At 48.4% G+C, this 19,169-nt stretch overlaps 1 protein-coding gene across 4 annotated transcripts in view; it reads left to right on the plus strand.

The window, feature by feature from the left end:
- The window catches only part of ZBTB7C (zinc finger and BTB domain containing 7C), a 179,644-nt gene that overhangs the window by 87,637 nt on the left and 72,838 nt on the right, over nt 1-19,169 (plus strand). For 2 of the 4 annotated variants that reach the window (XM_072860227.1, XM_072860228.1), the window contains one exon: nt 14,301-14,361. The exons of the other annotated variants lie outside the window; for them this stretch is intronic. The gene's annotated coding sequence lies outside the window, so the exon portion shown is untranslated. The remainder of the gene's footprint in view (nt 1-14,300; nt 14,362-19,169) is intronic. 4 annotated transcript variants of the gene reach the window in all.

Below are 19,169 nucleotides of genomic sequence, written 5' to 3' on the forward strand. Positions count from 1 at the left end.
AAATGCACTGTATTGTAATAGCAAACAGAGCTGAATTTGGTCTGATGGAGCACCTTTCATATTCAGAGCGTTTCAAAGCGGTTTGCAGAGTAATGAGCTGCTTGCTGACGATGGGCCGGTGGAGCAGTCTTTATGTGCCCAACAATAGCTGGCACAGCTGGTGGAGGAGGACCTGCTCCTGGTGGGAGAGGGGATGGTGGCCAGGATGCTGGGGTTATCCTGCACTTTCCTGTTTTTTCAGTGCTGTTAGATCTCTAGCTAGCATTTGGATGGGCACTGGAAGTGATCAGGCAAGACCTATTGGCCTTTCAATATTTAAAGGGGGCTTATAAGAAAGATGAGGACAGACTTTTTAGTAGGGCCTGTAGCAATAGGACAAGGGGGTAATGGTTTTAAACTAAAAGAGAGGAGATTCAGACTAGATAGAAGGAAGAAATGTTTTACAATGAGGGTGGTGAAACACTGGAACAGGTTGCCCAGAGAGGTGGTAGATGCCCCATCCCTGGAAACATTCAAGGTCAGGTTAGATGGGGCTCTGAGCAACCTGATCTAGTTGAAGATGTCCAACCCCCCGGCAATGAGCAGGGACTAGATGACCTTTAAAGGTCCCTTCCAACCCAAACCATTCTATGATTGTATGCTTCTATGAAGACCTGACTGTGATTCCTCTGTTATCCTGATGCTTCTGTGTCCGTAGCTGAGATGTGCCTGCTGTGTGTCTGTCTAGCAGCAGTCCATCAGCACTCTGGGCTGGGCATGCCGGGGAAATGTGGGGTAAATGGGAGTTGGTTTGGAGGGACAGAGTGGCTTGAGGCACCCAGGACAATCTGTGAGATGGGATTATTCTTTCCTTGAAACTGTGCAGAAGTCCCTAGGTTTACCTATGGATCTGCTCCTCTTGGCATCGCTTAGAGGGACAGTGAGCTTGGCCTGAAGGACTGAGAAAACCTCTCCGTGCTCTAGCCTCCAAAAGCAGCTGAGCTACTTCATCCTCCCAGGAGTGCAGCAATATCAGTGTCTGGTCCTGCCTGTGAATTTACCTGGTCCTATGGACCTGCAGGTACTTCATGTGTAGGTCTGCACTCTTGATGGGCTCAGTTTCTCTGCCCTTCTTTTATCTTTGGGGAAACAGAGGTTGAGAAACATGTTGTGACTCACATGAGAATCCCTCGGCACAGCTGGGAATAGACCTTGGCCTCCCAGGTCACTGTCTGGTCCTCTAATCTTGTGGTCTCCATGATAGTTTCATGAAGGCCCACATACGACTTCAGCTCTTTAATTTTAGCTAAGCCAGAATAGCATTGACACAGCTGCGTGAGCAGATCTCTTAGTCCCGAAACCATTTCTGTGGCAGGGATGTTTCTTGCCCCTTGCAAGGAAAGGAAAAGGTTAATTGCATTTTTTTTCATTTTTTTTTCCTTTTTTTCCCTTTTTCCTTTTTTTTTTTTTTTGGAAAAGAGGAAATAAATGTACCTACCCCACCCTAAGAGGACTGCACAAATCTGTCAGCCCTTGGCGGGTGGGGGCAGGCAGTTGGGCTGCGTTAAGGAAGTAGCCCTTGGGAGGGAAGGGGTTAGGGGCATGGGAGGGAAGGGGCCTTGGCTGCCTGCCCACCTGCTTGGAGCTGCAGGCAGGGAGGGGGATGCTGTACCAGTCTATATTTGGAGAGCCCAGGCTGTAACGCTGTCTGCAGAGCCATGGGCACTTGTGATGAGTTAATCTCACCCGGGGTTGGAATAAAAGATCTGCAGCAAAGCCTGGTTTGGGATTAAAAAATGAACTTGGGGGTGAGGAAGGAGATCTCAGACCTTCTCCCATGTGACCTGGGTCCTTCACTACACCAGCTCTCTGCTAACCAAGATAACCAAATTCCAGCAGCCTACTTGCTTCGCTGGAGGACCACGCTGGGTTGGCGTTGGATTCATTGCATCTCCCCCATCCCAGCAGAGAAAGGAGGATGGGAAGCAGACCGAGATGTGTTGGAAGCCTGGTCTCCTCGCTCCTCCATCTGTGTTTCCGTGCTGCCTGCGCTCCAACTGGGTCAGGCTGATGTCATGGCAAGACTTCCTCTTGCAGGCAGCGGTCTCGTGTGCTGTCATCCCGCAGTGGGGATGTGATGGTGTGCAGACGGCTTTGCTGTTTCCCTTCCCATCTGCCTCGCGCTGAGGCTGGCCAGCGCTGCTTTCCAAGCAGGGCTGTCTCAAAGGGCTGGTTGAGTGGCAGTGGTAGTAGACGCAGGTTCTCCATGATGATCCAACCTCACGTGGATATTTTGGTACCGCTTCTGAATTAATGCTCAAAGGAATATATAAAGACCCAACATTTTAAGTTTCTTTGGGAGATGATTACAATAAAAATAAAGTCTCGTGTGGTGGAGCCATGAGGTCAAAGCAAAGTAGAATCACAGGATCACTGAGGCTGGAAAAGACCTTTAAGATCATCGAGTCCAACCGTAAACCTAACACTACCAAGTCCACCACTAAACCATGTCCCTAAGTACCACATCTACACGTCTTTTAAATACCTCCAGGGATGGCGACTCAACCACTTCCCTGGGCAGCCTGTTCCAATGCTTGATAACCCTTTCAGTGAAGTAAAATTTCCTAATATCCAGTCTAAACCTCCCCTGGCGCAACTTGAGGCCATTTCCTCTCATCCTATCACTTGTTACCTGGGAGAAGACACCGACCCCCACCTCTCTACAACCTCCTTTCAGGTAGTTCTAGAGAGCAATAAGGTCTCCCCTCAGCCTCTGCTTCTCCAGGCTAAACAACCCCAGTTCCCTCAGCTGCTCCTCATAAGACTTGTTCTCCAGACCCTTCACCAGCTTCGTTGCCCTTCTCTGGACACGCTCCAGCACCTCAATGTCTCTCTTGTAGTGAGGGGCCCAAAAGTGAACACAGTATTCGAGGTGCGGCCTCATTAGTGCCGAGTACAGGGGCATGATCACTTCCCTAGTCCTGCTGGCTACACTATTTTTGATACAAGCCAGGATGCTGTTGGCTTTCTTGGCCACCTAGGCACACTGCCGGCTCATATTCAGGCGGCTGTCAACCAACACCCCCAGGTCCTTCTCTGCCAGGCAGCTTTCCAGCCACTCTTCCCCAAGCCTGTAGCACTGCATGGGGTTGTTGTGACCCAAGTGCAGGACCTTGCACTTAACCTTGTTGAACCTCATACAGTTGGCCTCGGCCCATTGATCCAGCCTGTCCATATCCCTCTGCAGAGCCTTCCTACCCTCAAGCAGATCAACACACCCGCACAACTTGGTGTCGTCTGCAAACTTACTGAGGGTGCACTCGATCCCTTCATCCAGATCATTGATAAAGATATTAAACAGGACTGGCCCCAACACAGAGCCCTGGGGAACACCACTTGAGCTTCAAGGCATCTAAATTCAAAGCTATCATGCATTTATCACACAGGGTGTGCTGTTTGCACAAAGCCTATCCAAATCCAAAGCCTATCCATTTTGCCTTTATATCAGCTGGGGCTGATGCAAGTAACCTGTACTCATCTTTGAGCATAGTAGGAGGCAAGTCAACTCTGGAGGCTCAGGGGAGACTGCTTGGAGGAGGACCAGGACTGAAGGTGGAGGTGATATCGGTCCTGGTGGTGTGTTTGAGGTGGATTTACATCATCACGCTCTTAGCCAGATGGATGCTTTGCCCATGGTTCTTGTTTCAGCTGAATGGTGCGGTAGGGACAGGAGGGAAGATGTTAGGAAGGCAAGAAATGGATTTATAATGCCAAGCCAGCACTGCTTGGTCTAGGAGAGCATTGGTGGAGCCTTGCTGGTGTTTTCCAGCAGAGGGGCAGACCTGCTGCACCTGGGCATCCCCGTGGGGCTGCGGAAGATGCGGTGCCTGACAGTGAGGCATAGCCCTGGGGTGGAGGGGACTCTCGCTGCCCTCTCCGGCACAGCTCTGGGGCGCGGGGCTCATCTGGATTTAGCAGAATGGGTTTCCTTGCCTCCTGTCTGGGATTCACCATCTGTTTGAGCTTTTAATATCACTTCATTCTCCCTCCCTGCATCCCACGCCCCCATGTCCCAGATGTATTTGTTTAAGTGGCTTTAATTAACTTACATTTTCCTGTGCGTGCCAGCTCCTTGAGGTTTTGGTAACTGTTTTCAGACCTTCCACAGTTGTCACTGTCATGTAGCACTTTCCCTGCAGACTGGCCTTCAAGCCTACCATGTTTTTTCCCTGCTCTGCGGAATTATTTTAACATACTGGAAGGAAATGGTTTCCATGTGAGCCTTGTTACACACGCTCAATTGATTATTAGGTGTGATTTTCCTGACCCCTGCCAGTATCTATGAGGATTTTGAGCGAGGAAGCTGATGGTTTAGGTCAGATAGATTTATCTTCACAAGTGACAAGACAGATAACTCTGGAGTGGCATGGCTACAGGTGTTATCATTTGGGTGTCTTCTCAAGAGTGAAGGTTAATGTCTTGCCACTACTGATCCATTACAGTGTTATCTACAGGATTTATAGGTTTTCTTGTGCCTTTACAGCAACAGCGGGTTCACTTTTCTGGAGCTCAGAGCTATGTACCTGCTCCCTGGTTGCAGCAGCCATAGCGGTCATGTCAGTAAGCCCATGCTCTCCTGCCTTCGTTTGCTTTTAAACCCAATGTTAGGAATAATGCCTGCTTGCTATTGTGCAGTTTTGCACTTCCCCAGTGGAGGAAGGTGGGATTGATGGGGCCAAGCCCAACTTTGGAGTCCCCTCCCAAGGGAAGGCAACAGGCAGATGAAGGCAAGACAAGCCCTGATCCTGCCTTCCGAAGGGTCACCTTAAGAAATGTGAGCAGGAGGATGGCAGGGAGCAAAGAGGGACTCAGATCTTAAAGTAAAATCTCTTTAAAAAAAAAAAAGTAATCAATCCAACAAATTAAAATAAAAAGACAACTAACATGAGTGACAGTTATACAGTATCAGATAACACTGCATCCTGAATTCCAGTGGGATAGGAAATATGAAGCAAAAATCACTCAGGTGCTTCTAGATAGCGATAAGGAAAGCAATTCCCATTTACCAGTAGAAATAAAATAAGAGGTCCTGATAAACCCTCCATGACTAGGCTGGATTAGGGCTCTAGCTGTGAAAATTCATTACGGGCATGCAAAAGAATGCATATCTCGCCGAGCTAAACTGACTACAAACACCATTTATCTGGAGAAGAGCCAATTCACTCAGAATAAATAGATTTCTTTCAAAGGGCAGGGAGGGATCTGTTAGAAATCTGTATCCCTGCCTTGTCATTTATTATGCAAATAAGTCTCACACCTTTCTAAACCATGAAGGATGAGTTTGTGTTGGAAGAGCAATGTTAAGCTGTTCCAGCGACTCCAGGGCCAGGAGCTGCTGATTTCAGTAGGGTTTCTGGTGGTGAGAAGTGCCAGTCCTCATCAATGAGGGTAATGCAATTTGGTCGGACGTTTCCAGAGTTCCCATAAACAAACCCATTGCTTCACATGATTTTGTATTATATATTATATTATATTATATTATATTATATTATATTATATTTTATTTTATTTTATTTTATTTGCCTGTTCTCTGTAGGAATGACTCTGTATCTGGGTCATGTGCAGAAGGGAGCCTGTGGCATATTCTGCTCTGTCCTTGTCTTCAGCTCTCTTCCTTTGGTATCAGCGCCGGTTAAAGCTGCATTGCTCTGCTGGGTAGGGCTTAGTGGAACAGGACACATTTGAGCTTCAGTCCGTGGTTGACTCTGAGGTGGTTGTAGGTGGCTGCAGAAGCACTTAGTGTGGTGTGTAGGGACCAAAACATGATCTAACACCTTTTGTTCTAGCAATTAAGTATTTCAGGATCCTAATTTTAGAAATAGAATTGAGCTGGTAGGAGCCACAAATAGTGGAGGAAACCTTGATGTTCCCTTTGGTGGAGTGTTGAGCCAACGTTAAATGAATAATAATAAAAAAAAAAATCCCAAACAGAAAAAGATCTCTAGAAGGTTTTTCCTGACAAGGAGGTTTTAGGTTTTGGTCCTGTATTTTGGAAAGGCTCCTGATGAATCATGTGGCCCCAATTTGGTACATGTGAACAAAGCTCCAGAGGTGGAAGCCTGACCCCACAAACCCACCAAGCTCCCATCTCCAAGGCAGACTCCAAGCACAATTTGGGACAAGTGGGTCTCCTCTCTAAGGCAACATGGAAGACAGGGGGATGCTCAGAGAGCAGAGGGATCCAGCTGGGACATTGTATGTGTTCATAAGCAGGTTGTAGGACACACAGAGAACCTGGGTTATAGAAAAGCACATTCAAAGGACTTTCCTAAATGCTTGATCCCAGATTTCTCAGGTACCTTCTCCATCACAGCCAGTAGAGATATTTGCACTGATTTCTGGCTCTGGTGGTCTTAGCGTTGCCTTTCCCTCTGTGGCCTTAGGAGACCACATCAGTAGATGGCCTCTGGGCAGGGAAGAGGGATGGGGCCTTTGACAAGCGAGAGAGACAACCACCCGACATCTGCTGCGGCCGAGGGGGAAGGCAACACACGTTGATGTTGGCCATGGCGTGAATCTGTCTCACTTCTTCAGGGGCATTTTACACTTGCGTTTTGCCCTCAGCATTTCTGCAGCGCTGGGCTGGCCGAGCTCTTGCAGTGCTCCGGAGTGATTCTGCTAATGGGATCTGACCTGATGGCTTTGCATGTTTTAAGTAAATTAAACACAGCTGCTAGGAAAATCCAGTAACCTTAACAGCACCATGGCTCCATTGTCTGCATTGTAATTACAGCAGCAACTGCCTAGAAGTTCTACTTTCTGGTTTATTTTTAAATAACTTCTGAGCTACCCTTTGATCAACTGCTTCATCCCCGAGTCCCGTCTGTCCTCTTCCTTGTTCTGGGTTTAACCCTTGCTTCTTCTTCAAGCATCCATCTCATTGCAATTTAGTCCATTGCAAATGCAAGCAGCTGATTGCAAAAATTACACTTCCCTGAATATATACTGCAATTTTGAGCTGAGGGTGAATCTGGGGAGAATTTTAAGCCAGAGCTTATGGGGCGAGTGCATACTGCAGGCATTCAGAGAGCAGTGTTTTAAGGCTGCTGGGGAAGTGCATCTTGAAATATGCAGCTTTTTCAATTGATTCAACTGAAATCCTTTGTACCCCTTCAGAGAGATGGGCTTTCTGTCACAGTGACAGCACTTCAATCAGAAGCGAAGGGAGTTAGTTTTATGTAGGAAGCAAAACTAGGAGCCTAATTAATTTACCTCGTCAACCCATGAGTGGAACCCATGCCTGCAAGAACGAACGATCAACTCCCAGCACAGGCGTAGCTGCATGCTCCTTCCCTTCATTAAAAACTCACACCATCTTCACTGCAGGATCTGCACCTGGGCTTCTGGAGGAAACCCAGGCTCAGGGAAATGACTTAGGGTTTTGCATCAGAGCCTGCAAAAGGGCTCAAAACCATCTGAATTTTAAACATGTCCCAGTGCAAGGAGGGAGGTTGTCTCAGCATCACGGGATGCTGGTCCCACCTCAAGGACACCAGAGCTACAGCTCCCCAGCTGCGCTCAAGGTCACATTGTATTTGGTTATAAAATCATAGAATCATAGAATGGTTTGGGTTGGAAGGGACCTTTAAAGGTCATCTAGTCCAATGCCTCTGCAATGAGCAGGGACATCTTCAACTAGATCGGGTTCCTCAGAGCTCTGTCCAACCTGACCTTGAATGTTTCCAGGGATGGGGCATCTACAGCCTCAGTGGGTAACCTGTTCCAGTGTTTCACCACCCTCATCATAAATCATGGTTCTGGCTACCCTTCATCCTGCTGGTACATGGGATGAGCTGTCTCCTGGAGATCTGAGGGTACTTCCAACAGAGCCATTTGCCAGCTTGTTTTCCAGCCTGACTTCTTTTCTTTTCCACCGGGCTGGAGAGGATAGGCAAATCTCCATTTGTGATGCCCGGGTCTGCTCTCCCATCTGCTGTCTGCAGCATGTTGTCGTATATCCACATCGGAGAGTGAAGCAGGTGCCTATGTGTTTGATCTGGGCGAAAGCACTGAGTGAGTTTGATTGGGGTTGTAAAGTTTATGAGATTCTGTGTTTTACGGTAAATTTTAAATTGACTTTGCAATCAGGGGACATTAGAGTTTGTAAAGGAAAGTCGGTGTGATGTGTTGCAGAACACAAGGTGGTAATTTCCCCTCTTATATTGATGCTATCAACAGTAAAGAATGAAGCAGCTGCTTCTTGGAGGATTGTTTTTTTAATGCATTCAATTTATGTAATTTATACACTATTATTTATTACGTGGGGTTTTTCCCCCTTTACTGGCTTTCCCTCTCCCTCCGTTACTAGAATAATGCAGTGCCATCTTATCTACGACTTTTCATCTGTAGATTTCAAAGCCCTTTCCAACCACGGCTGACGTCATTGTTTCCATTTTCACACAGGAAGGGGAAAATTGAGGGCTGGAGGTGGGAAAGGATGTCAGCCCAAAGATGCAGCCAGGCCACTCCTCCTCCTGAGCACGTTCCACACACTCATTTCTCCCCGGGTTGGGAGGGGTGAGCTGTCCTATGGCATTTTTGGCTGGAAGGCACAGTCCCTGGCAAGCCCTGGTCCAGCAAGGAGAACCCTGTGCCACTGCTCTGCCCCTGTGGTGCCCTGGCATCTACCATGGGTGCTGCCACCATCTACCCACGCTGGCACCATCAGGAGCCAGAGCACCCTTTATCCACACACGAAAATGAGTTGCCATTAAAAATGGCAATAATCATCACAAACGCTCTCCTAGGCAATGAAACATCCACATGTGGCAGTGCATGATAGATGTGCCTTTCCAAAAGATGTTTGCCAGGTGGGATTTTCTGCAGGGACGTGAGTGACTTGGTTCCCTTGACTCCAGTGAGCTTCTCCAGGACACTGCCCTATTCGAGGCAATGCAGACTTTCAGCAAGGTTCAGGCTCTGAAGTTGCTCTGTTAGTTGACGGAAACGAGGTATTTAGCAGAGCAGAATATTTTCTGGTAAGGTGGGATTCTTCTGTCCACATTTAGATACCTGGATGATAGCTACCTCTTCCCTAGTTGCCTGGGCTGCCTTCACCGTTGATGGAGAGCAGTAAGTACAATTTCAGTGGTGTGGTTGCTCTTCTCCTAAGGTGAGATCTAGCTGAGATCAGCTGGATCTTGCTGTAGCTTTTCTCCTTTGCTGATGGACTCTAGCTAACTAGCCCAGTCTAGCTAAGTAGCATTTTTCTGCAGGTACATGGAGGCTCTGTGACCCTGAGTGTCTCCTTCCCACCATGTATTTCAGTATCTCGACATAAAACTGAATGGCTGGAAGGAAAATTATCCCCAAAAGGCAGCGTGGCATGGGTTTTGCACACCTGATGTCATGTGCTCTGGTGTTCCACCATGGCCCAGCTCTGTGGTTGCACTGCAGATCCTGACGCACCATGGTCAGATGTCTTCTTACCTACCTCCATGCACCTCCAGAAGGGATGGGGCCACCCCGGTCTGCCCACCTGGCCAGTGAGCATTGCTAAAGGAAGCTATAGCTTTATTTTTGCAGATGGCGAAGGGGCAAGTCTGTCATTTCATCGCTATCGGGACACCTCAGATGCTCAGGCTGGCATGGGAAGGCAGCACTTCATAGTTTTCTCCTCGTCTTCACTGAAGCCAGGGTTCACTCCCATTTCTCTCTGACAACATGGCAGTGTTTGCCTGCAGCTCCATATTTTGCTTACAGTTATTAAGCCTGCTAGAAAATGGTTCTGGCCCCTTCCTAATTCACTAATGTGCCTGGTGAGGTCAAAGACTTTTGAGAGCATATGAAGGAAATGGGCAGAGTCCTCTGGGAGGAGCCTGGGGTCACCCGGGCGTGAGAGGAGATGTGAGATGAGCTCTTCCCCAGGCTTAGGCTTGTTCATTAAAGCTGAATCACCGCAAAGGTGTTTTATGATGTTTGGTTTTCAGATATGCCAAGAAGATGAAAAAAACTGATTGCAAAAGTCCTGGGCATTTTAAAGTAATATTTGATGGGGATTTATTGAAGATGCTGTAATACAGCCTGTAGCAGCATCTGGTTACCAGATTAACAGAGGGCTTGCAAATGGCACTTCAGAAGCAACCTCCAAGATTATTGGAAAACTAGAGAGCAAATTCCATTTGGTGAATGATTCATGACATGGGTTTGCATATCAGTTGTTCCTTCTCTTTTCTTTGTCAAATTTATTCTCTTCGGTGATATTATGCAGGAGGCACACAAACACTGTAACCATCCTGGAAGTGTTTATGTGCCAGGACTGTGCCACTCATCATAGCAGGGGCCTGAGAGTGCAGAGCTAGAGGGCATCCTCTTCTAATGCAAATGGGTTTTATTTTGGAGCTGTTGAAACTTGGACCAGGAGCTGGAGGTGGGCTGCAGTGGAAAATAAAAATATGAACTAATCTTCTGTTATAGCTGGTGGATACTTGGTCAGTGCAGTCAGTGGAGTTTGGAGGGTGTTTCACACCCCAAAGTAGATAATGATGGTTGAGTAACTGAATAGCTCTTGCAGACACCCCAGATTGTGCTGACTGCATCCCCATGGACTGCAATAAGAGCTGGGAAAGCCAGCACCCATGGAGGTCATTATTCAGCTGCTAGACCTATGTGTCTAGTTTTACCCTAAGACATATTATTTAGCCTCCAGCTGTCAATCAAGAGGGATGCAGGTCCAGGGTCATATCTGGCAAAGCCAAGCACAGGTCTTGGATAGCTTAGGGAGTCCAACGTGGTGATGGGAACTCGCATTTAGGCAACTAAATCCAGGATTTACATGTGGGCACCCCAACTGAGATGCCTTAATCTGGAGTTGAATCCTACCTGGCATGCCAGGGACTGGTGCAGATTTATCAGGCTGTCCCTGGCTGTCAGATCAGGGCTACACTGTGCTTCAGGTGAGCTAAATTCTGACTGCTGGCTGGTCAGGGCTAGAGCATGGATGGACTCTTTGGAGGATGGTCCATTGGGAGTATGTGAGTGCTTGTTCTGTGGGGGGTAGGACTGTCCCCAGTGTAGGCACCCTGGAGAAGGGCTGTTTCTTCATGTGGGGTTGACCTCAAGAGCAGGACAAGCATGCCCCATCACCAGGCTGCTTGGGAACTGTCCTTCCCAGCTCTGCAGCTCATCCCAGCCAGGGGATGGAGAGGTCAGTGTGCTAAAGAGAGGCAGAAGCTCCCCTTCTAGAGACACGTGGTGGGAGGAACAGACCCGCAAGTGAGCTGATGTGGCACGTTAGTGATGTATTCAAGGAGGGTAATTAGAAACCTTAACGTCATATCCAGGAGGGTGTGTTTGGTTCATCTAGAAACCACCCCAAGAAGCTAAAAGGGACCTTGTGGCTGAGGGGAAAGCCACAGGCAAGCCTATTTGCTTTATAGCTTTTCATCCCATATGTGTTTTGGGAATGGGAGAACGAAGCCTGGGCTGCTCTCAGCAATGCCCATCCTATTTTGGAAAATGCTACAAGGGTACCAGGGCATCCTGTCTGGCTCCCTGTTTGCTGGCTCAGAGGGTGGACCACGAGTGTGGTTGTTCACAGGCACTGTTCTTCAGGCCCCTCTTCATGGCAATGGGTTAATGAAACTGTAATTCAGGTGCAGCCTTTGCTTAGCCCAGAAACTCCCATTTATAGCCTCATCCCATGAGGATTCTCCTGAGCCTCAAACAGTGATTTTTTTAGATGTTGCGTTGCAAGCTGTTGCGTCCCTGAGTTCCCCTTGCCATGGGGAGAAGCCGCAATGCAGGGCTCTGCCTGTAGAGAGGAGGAGAGAACTTTAAGTAGAAGTTAAAGCTGAAGCCCAGCATCGCTCAAGGGAAATACGGTGCCAGCCCCTGCCCTGACACGGGGAGGAGGTTGTGCATCGACCTGAACAGAGCTGATGAGCTCCGGCATGAAGCCAGGGTGTCACAGGATTTTTGCAGCCTTCCCTGGGAATTTTGCCCAAAATAAAGATGATGGCGCCCACCCACGTGGGCATGTTGACAGTGGCCTGCATTAAGCTCTTTGCCCCCTTGCTGATCACTTTTGTCTGTTGAGCAGCAAACGAGCCATTAGTAGTCAGCAGTGGCAGTTACTCATCAGCTAATGATCTGAACTGGGGCTGGGGCTAAGGAAGGAGGTCGTGCTTAAGTGCACAAGGTCAGAGCAGCTGGATGCTCTTGAAAGCAGATGGACTCATTAGCTGCAGAGAAGTCCCCTTCTTGGGGCTGATCATGGCCCTGGAGCTTGGCCAGCCTGCACGGCTGCAGTCACTGGGCTGGTCTGCAGCCACTGTGTGCTCTACCAGTCACCTGTGCTCCATGCATTGCTTACTGCATAAATGTCCTCGTACTGATGGTCATAGGAGCACGAAAAAGAAAAACACAGGCCATCACAAAGGTTACCCTTTGTGGTTTTCCTTTCTTCCTTGAGTGTGCACACACACACATTATCTTACCAATTTAATAAAATGGGTGGGGTGGTTAGAGCCCCTTGGTTCCTTGGTCCTGGGACAGTCATCCAGGTGTCAACCTGACTTGAAAAATGTTATTGGCACTTTCCTGTGAGACAGAATCCCATAAAGGCTGACACAAGATTGAGGTGGACACAGTCTCCATATAAAAGGAGGGAGAGGGTGGGAGAGGGTTCCCAGTTGCTTGCCTGTGTCATGGGTAGTGGGAACTAGTGCTGGTGGACCCTGCCCCAGTAAACCCATGCCAAGGGCTGCCTGGAGAAGAAAAGGAGGAGATGCTGAGGTGATTGATTCAGTTGGGATCTGCTCGGGGACCCTGGGAAGAGGAGGCAGTGTCTCCGTCTCCAGCTGACCCATGATAACAAGTGTCTCCTTGCCTTGGTTTCAAACTTCTCATGTAAAATTTACTGAATGGGAATGCACTGCGTTGGCTCTGCCCACGTCAAACGCAGCAAATTCAGAGACTGCACGCAATAAACGGCCATTTCCTCGCTTTGAGTAACTCCCAGTTGACTGCACGCCACTAAGCCTTGCCGGAGAGATCCCTTTTCCCTTGCAGCTTCCACTAGTTGGTGGGAACCCCTTGAGCCTGGCCAAAGCTCAGGTACAAACCCAGGTTTAAGGACAGGTGTAAGCTGGTGGTGCCATTTTGGGGAAAATACCCCAGATCATGAGCTCATCACTTCTTTTGCACACAAATACCACCTCTCCAGCTGACTGCTGAACCACAGGAGCAATTTCTAGCTATGCACTCCCATAGCATGTGTGCCCAGCTGCCCTGGTCTTGTAACAGCCACAGTGGTCTTCCTCTCTGTCCTTACCCAGGAGGAGACCTGGGCCATCACCCCCAGCTGTACTAGGGGTCTCTGGGTCTCTGGATCACATTAATATGATGGCTGCCCGCTGGTGGGAGTCTCACACCTTGAGACTGTGCCAAAGCAGAGTCAGGTCCCCAAAGCATGCTCATGCTGATCTCCTTCATCAGCACTCTGAGCCCTGCACACCTCCAGCCCAACTGCTAGCCACCTCGTCCCTCGCTAGCTACCCCGTAGCCTGTGTTAGCAGCCATCAGTGTGTTACATTATCTCCTCTGGCACATGCTGGTGACAGTCCTACTCACCTAACACCTCCTGCATGGAGGTGTCAGCTCCCTGTTCGGAAATGCCAGCCTGCTGTCTCCAGCATTTGCAAGTGCAAAGTGATGGCCAGGAGCTTCTGTAGAGCTTCGTTTTTCCCAAGCTAAGAGGGGCGGAGGACTTGTACAGGCAGAGCTGGGGAGATGCCGGTTGTATGCCCTCCCCCTCTGCATCCCATCACCTGCAGGACATGGGCTTGTTGTGGGTACCACTGTGGGTACCACCGAGCTACCACTGACAACCAAGCTACGGGTGTAGGAAGACCCAGGAAATTGATAATCCCAAAGGGACCAAGGCACAAACGTTTAGCTGGAGGTGGGATGGGTGAAGCAGCCAATGCTGCTTTGATAGGATCCGTTTCCAGACTATTCATCTCCCAGCTGTCACAGGAGACGTGATACAGCGGGAGGATGGGTTGGGTTTGCACCTCCATGGCACGGTGTTGCTAGGTGATTTTGTGATACAGGCATAAGGAAAGGGTGATGAGCAGAGAAACAGCTGAACTGACCGTGGAAACACGGGTGGTAGGAGAGCAGGAGCAGGCCTAGACCAGTGGTTTCCCATCATCCCAGTAGAAGGTTTCTCCAGAGCCAGTCCTTCTTAACCAGAAGCTCAGTTCTGGATCTGATGAAGGTTTTTGGCTTTTTTTTTTTTTCTCTCCATTGTTCCTTAGGAAATGGTCAGAGGAGCAAAGGGAGCATCGCCGGAGATTTGAAACAAAAACAAGGGTACCGGTGAGTACACATTCGGGTGTGCTGAGCTGGTGACTTTGTGGGGAGAGCTGGTGGCTCCTCGCAAGCATCACGCAAGTTGAGGAGTACAAAGTGGCTGTCCTGATGTCTTTCTGGGGTCTTGGGGGTCTGATCCTGCCCTTCAGTTACTGGGGACTCCTGCGGGAGAGGAGGTAGTTTGTCGTGTTGATGGATCAGCACAAATCAGCTTTACCACTATCATGATTCTCTGCTATTGTCAGCGACTGAACCGCTAATTGCTCTTTCTGTAAATCCATAGAAGATGCTCTCATAAATATGTGTGTTCTCCGTGCTGCAGTGCTGGAAAGAGCAGGCGGCAGATACACTGGCAGCTGCATGGGAGTGTGTTGAGCAACAATATTTGTTAATACTTGGAGTGCTTTTGGCTTTTGTTGTGCTTGGCCCTGTTGCAGACCCAGTCACGGGGCTGTGATCTGGGTGACATTTCAAGGTCCTCTCCAGACCTGTTTTCTGCAGCTGTCATGCAGGAGGCTGTGGCTTCGGTGTTTGCCTAGAGGTTTTGAACAGGAAGAAATGAGTGTCCTTTTTTATCATGTAAGCTGGTCTGGGTATGCCGGAGCCAGATCTTGAGTTGACATCGCTGAACCAAGTTATCTTGTGTCGCACCAGGTGGGAGGCCAGTCTTTTTACACCATCTTCTCATGAGCAACTGCCTCATTTGCACTAGTCAAACCCTTAGCAGAGCCGTGCTGTGAGTCCCCACGGGTCCTCATCCATCAGGGACTGAATTCCCATGTCTCCCCTGGGCCCCATGCTGCACATGCATTATGGATGCTGAGGAGCACATCAGTGCTGGGTTATCACAGAATCATAGAATCATGGAATGGTTTGGGTTGGAAGGGACCTTTAAAGGTCATCCAGTCCAGCCCCTCTGCCATGAGCAGGGACATCTTCAACTGCATCAGGTTGCTCAGAGCTTTGTCCAACCTGACCTTGAATGTTTCCAGGGATGGGGCATCTACCACCTCTCTGTGCAACCTGGGCCAGTATTTCACCACCCTCAGCGTAAATAATTTCTTCTTTATATCTATTCTTGGGTCTGTGCCGTAGCCTGGACTATGTGGACATGCAGGAGCAGTGCTGGTGGTGGGTGGATCATGGGGAGATGTGGATTTTAAGACTCATGTCAGCTCCTTATAGTATAGGTATGAGCTTAGATGAAGGGAGAAGGTGACACAGGCAGAGACGAGAAGGGGCTTCGGGAAAGACTCTTCTTCAGACATTTAACAACTTAGAGGCCCTTTATAGTCAGTGGGGATGTTTTTAGCCCATGTTACATCTGTTCTAGTTTGGGCATCCACCCTAGGATGAGCTAGAAGTCTGTCCCTCTCCTCTGGCTGCAAGAACAGCCCAGGTGAGGGGACGGTGTGTCTGCAGGGTCACCTCCCAGCAAGCTGAGACCTTGCTTCCCCCCAGCACCCCTCCCAGCAGAAGAGCCTGAGAAGCGATGCTTCATTCCCAGGGATCATCGCTGACTCCAAAACAGGTGCTAATGAGGGCCCAGAGCAGAGACCAAAGCCGTCCTTGGTTCCCACACCTCCCACTCCCTCCCTGCTGCCTCCCTGCAATCAGCTAGAAAATAAACTCAGCCTATCTTCCTAGGAGCAGCAACCCCCTCACCTGTAAACAAGGCAGCCTGGAAGGCCACTGGCCGCAGAGCTGAGGGCGATCACCAGCCTGGAGGTGTTGGACCGTGCCCCACCAGGGAGACCTCACACCCGTCGGCTCCCAAAATCTAGCTGTGTTTCCCCTCCAGGCACCTCAGCCCCTGCGTGCCCGCAGAGATGGTGATAACTGTGGGGGACTGGTGGGCACCTGAAGCACCGGGTATTTTATAATGCTGGCTTTCCTGATTTACACCAGCAGGGGTTTGGTCCCTTGAGCTCCTACAATCCTGGAGTAATTCAGCTTATTAAAAATCTGTTTGCACTGTCCTAAGCAGTAAATAATTGGCTCCTCAGCATATTTGAGTTGGAGGGTATCTAATAATCCTGTGAACTACCCATCAGGCTCCATTATCATCTCTGCACTCCTGTGCCGGCTGCCTCGTGTCGACTCTGCCTGGGGTTTACAAATAGATTTAGTTTGTCCTGCAGTTTTGCTTCTTTCTTCTTTCTCTCTCTCTCAAAGGAGCCGTTTCGGGCTCCTTACAATTTGTCCAGACGCTCCCGTTGGCTGTGACAGCATCTTTCTGTTGACTCGTGAGCGATAGGTCCCATCCTTGTCCTGGCTCCCTTCTGCCAGAGTCCCCAAGCAAAAACTCTAATTTGCCACAAAGGAAGAGAATTGTTATCTCGATTGAAAGAATTTCCTTTTCCAACCTACAAACTGATAAACCATCACATTGTTGGAGTTTCCTTATCAGCTCATAGAATTTGTAGGACACACAATAATGACCTGTCAAGTCCCAAGACCAGCACTGCACCACTCACACATAGAGCAAAAACCCCGTCTGTCTTGATGGTATTTTAATAAGGATACTTAAGAGGGCTCCTAAAAAGCCTCCTAACCAGATGGGTAATGTACAAGCTGAGACTTTCTCATGTTATTTTTGGTACCTGGTGCTGCCACCTCTATACCAGCGATGGGAGAGATGCTCAGCACCTCTGGAAATCAGGCTCACACTCGCCTCCCCAGGTCTGCAGCATACTGGAGGAGGTGGACAGGATGGGAAATCGTATCCCTGTGGATCAGATTTGCTTTTAGAGCTAATCCTGCTGCAATCACACACATCAGAGCCAGGGGCTGCAGTGACACGTGTCCCCCTCTTTACAAGCTCTGGAGCTGCTGCTGGATGTTTTGCCAATGTCAGGAGAGACATATCTAGGTTTTGCTCATGCAAAATCACCTTCTTCCTTTTTATATAGCTTAAGAAATGGTCTTCCCGGTGAAACGTTGGGGTTATCAAGACTCTGATGTATGTTTTAGGCTGACAGGCTGGGATTGCAGGCAAATCAGGGTGTAGCACTGGGGCAGGCAAGGGGAGTCATAAAAAAAGGACCCGTCTCTCTTGCAAACATCTCCCTGTATAGTCTGAACACTTCTTTCTGACTCATCCTAGAGACATCTTTTGCTCCTAGGGTGTAAGACATGCAAGGCAAATTCAAGCAGCTTCAACCCATTTAGGAGCTCTTCAGCCCTTACATTGAATTTTACCCCTGCATTTCAAGATCACCCTTTAAAAAATCTTTCCTAGTTCTAACCTGTCAAGAGGAGATTGATAAGAGGAGATGAATATCCTAAAATAGCAGCTTGGCACTTTTGTAAAAACATGTCAGTGCAATTGTCTAAAGGACAAAAACATTTAATTTTGTACCGAAATGTGTTTGCTTTTGCAAGGATAAGTTTCACTTTACATCCTTGTCCTGGGTCCTGTATATTATTGGGCAGGAGCCATCTCTAAATTAGCGAGCTTGCAGTGTAAACAGAAAAAAAGAAGTGAATTATTATGGAACAAGAGCTATTAATTCTGGTTAAGACGTGGAGGAGACCGATTCTGGATGGTGTAAAGTGACCCACCAAAGTCCACATACCTTCAGCAGAGGCAGAGACCTGGTTATCTATCTATCTGAGACATTTGCAGTGTCTTAAAGGCTACAAATTTTACTTCTCCAGAAGATGACAGTACTCCCATGTAACCGTAAGACAAAAACCTCACTGATTTCTGCGCCGGTGCCCTAATGTCATTACTTTCCCTCTTTTGCAGATCCGCATAATGACATTCATGGTCACACACACGCAAAAAAATATATAAAGAAAATGAATCTGGCTTCAACCGGCTCTCGCCTCCTGCTGCGGTTACCTCCAGACCCTGGCTCGCCCAGGGTGAAATGAAAAGGGGAGTTAATGTAGCGGGGTTGTCTCTCACTGCTGAATTGGTCAGCCATCTATGGAGCCAATTTCTGCAGCCTTTCAGTGGCGTGGCAGACCCCTGGGTAATATTTGCCTGAATAGAGCCATAAGTGTTTAAGCTGTATTGCTAGGAATGGCTGTTTTATCCTATGCATCTGAAATTTCAACCCATCAGACATGAAGCAGGTCAAGACTCTCATGCCATTGTGTGCATTATAGCGAACAGAACAGAATATGCTTGATAAAAGAGAGGACTTAAAATAAATGCTTCTTTAGACCTGCAACTTTCAAGTCCCACAATGCATCAAAGACCCCTCATACAGACTTTGAAAGGGGCAAAAGGCATTACCTAATATTTGGAGGAAATGAATAATAAAGCATCCCAAGTGCTGGGAAACTAATTTAGGAGTGCACATTGCACTGTATTGCCTCTGCTGGATTTGCTCCCCAGAAGAGTTGCTAACAAAAGATTTAAGAAAAAATTGGAGACCAACTTTTCTGCCTTGAAATGCTACCTTTTTTGTAATGTTTCCTGTTAAGAGTTACTTATGAAAAGACGAAATGCAGCCCGTGCTGCAAACACCAGGTGTCAAATGAAGCTCCGGAGCCCGTAAGGTTTCCCACCGTTCCCCTCCCAACTGCAGCCTTTTGTTCCTTCGCGTTGAAAGCATCGCTTGCAGGATGCTTGCAGGATGCTGAGGCACTACCAGCTCATGGAGTTTAATGATGTCTTAGGAAAAAAAAAAAAAAAACAAAACCCAACCAGTTTGTGTGGCTTTTGCTTTTGTTCCAGCAAAACCACCGTTGGGTAGAGTCAGGACCGCTCTGTTGATGACCTGCTGCTCCTTGCAGCCGGAGCTAGGAGCCTGGTACTGTGCTGAAGGTACCAGTCATGTTTCTGGTGACACCAGGGTTGC

This window comes from Ciconia boyciana, chromosome 4 (genome assembly GCF_034638445.1).
Source record: "Ciconia boyciana chromosome 4, ASM3463844v1, whole genome shotgun sequence".
In the NCBI taxonomy this organism is placed as follows: Eukaryota; Metazoa; Chordata; class Aves; order Ciconiiformes; family Ciconiidae; genus Ciconia; species Ciconia boyciana.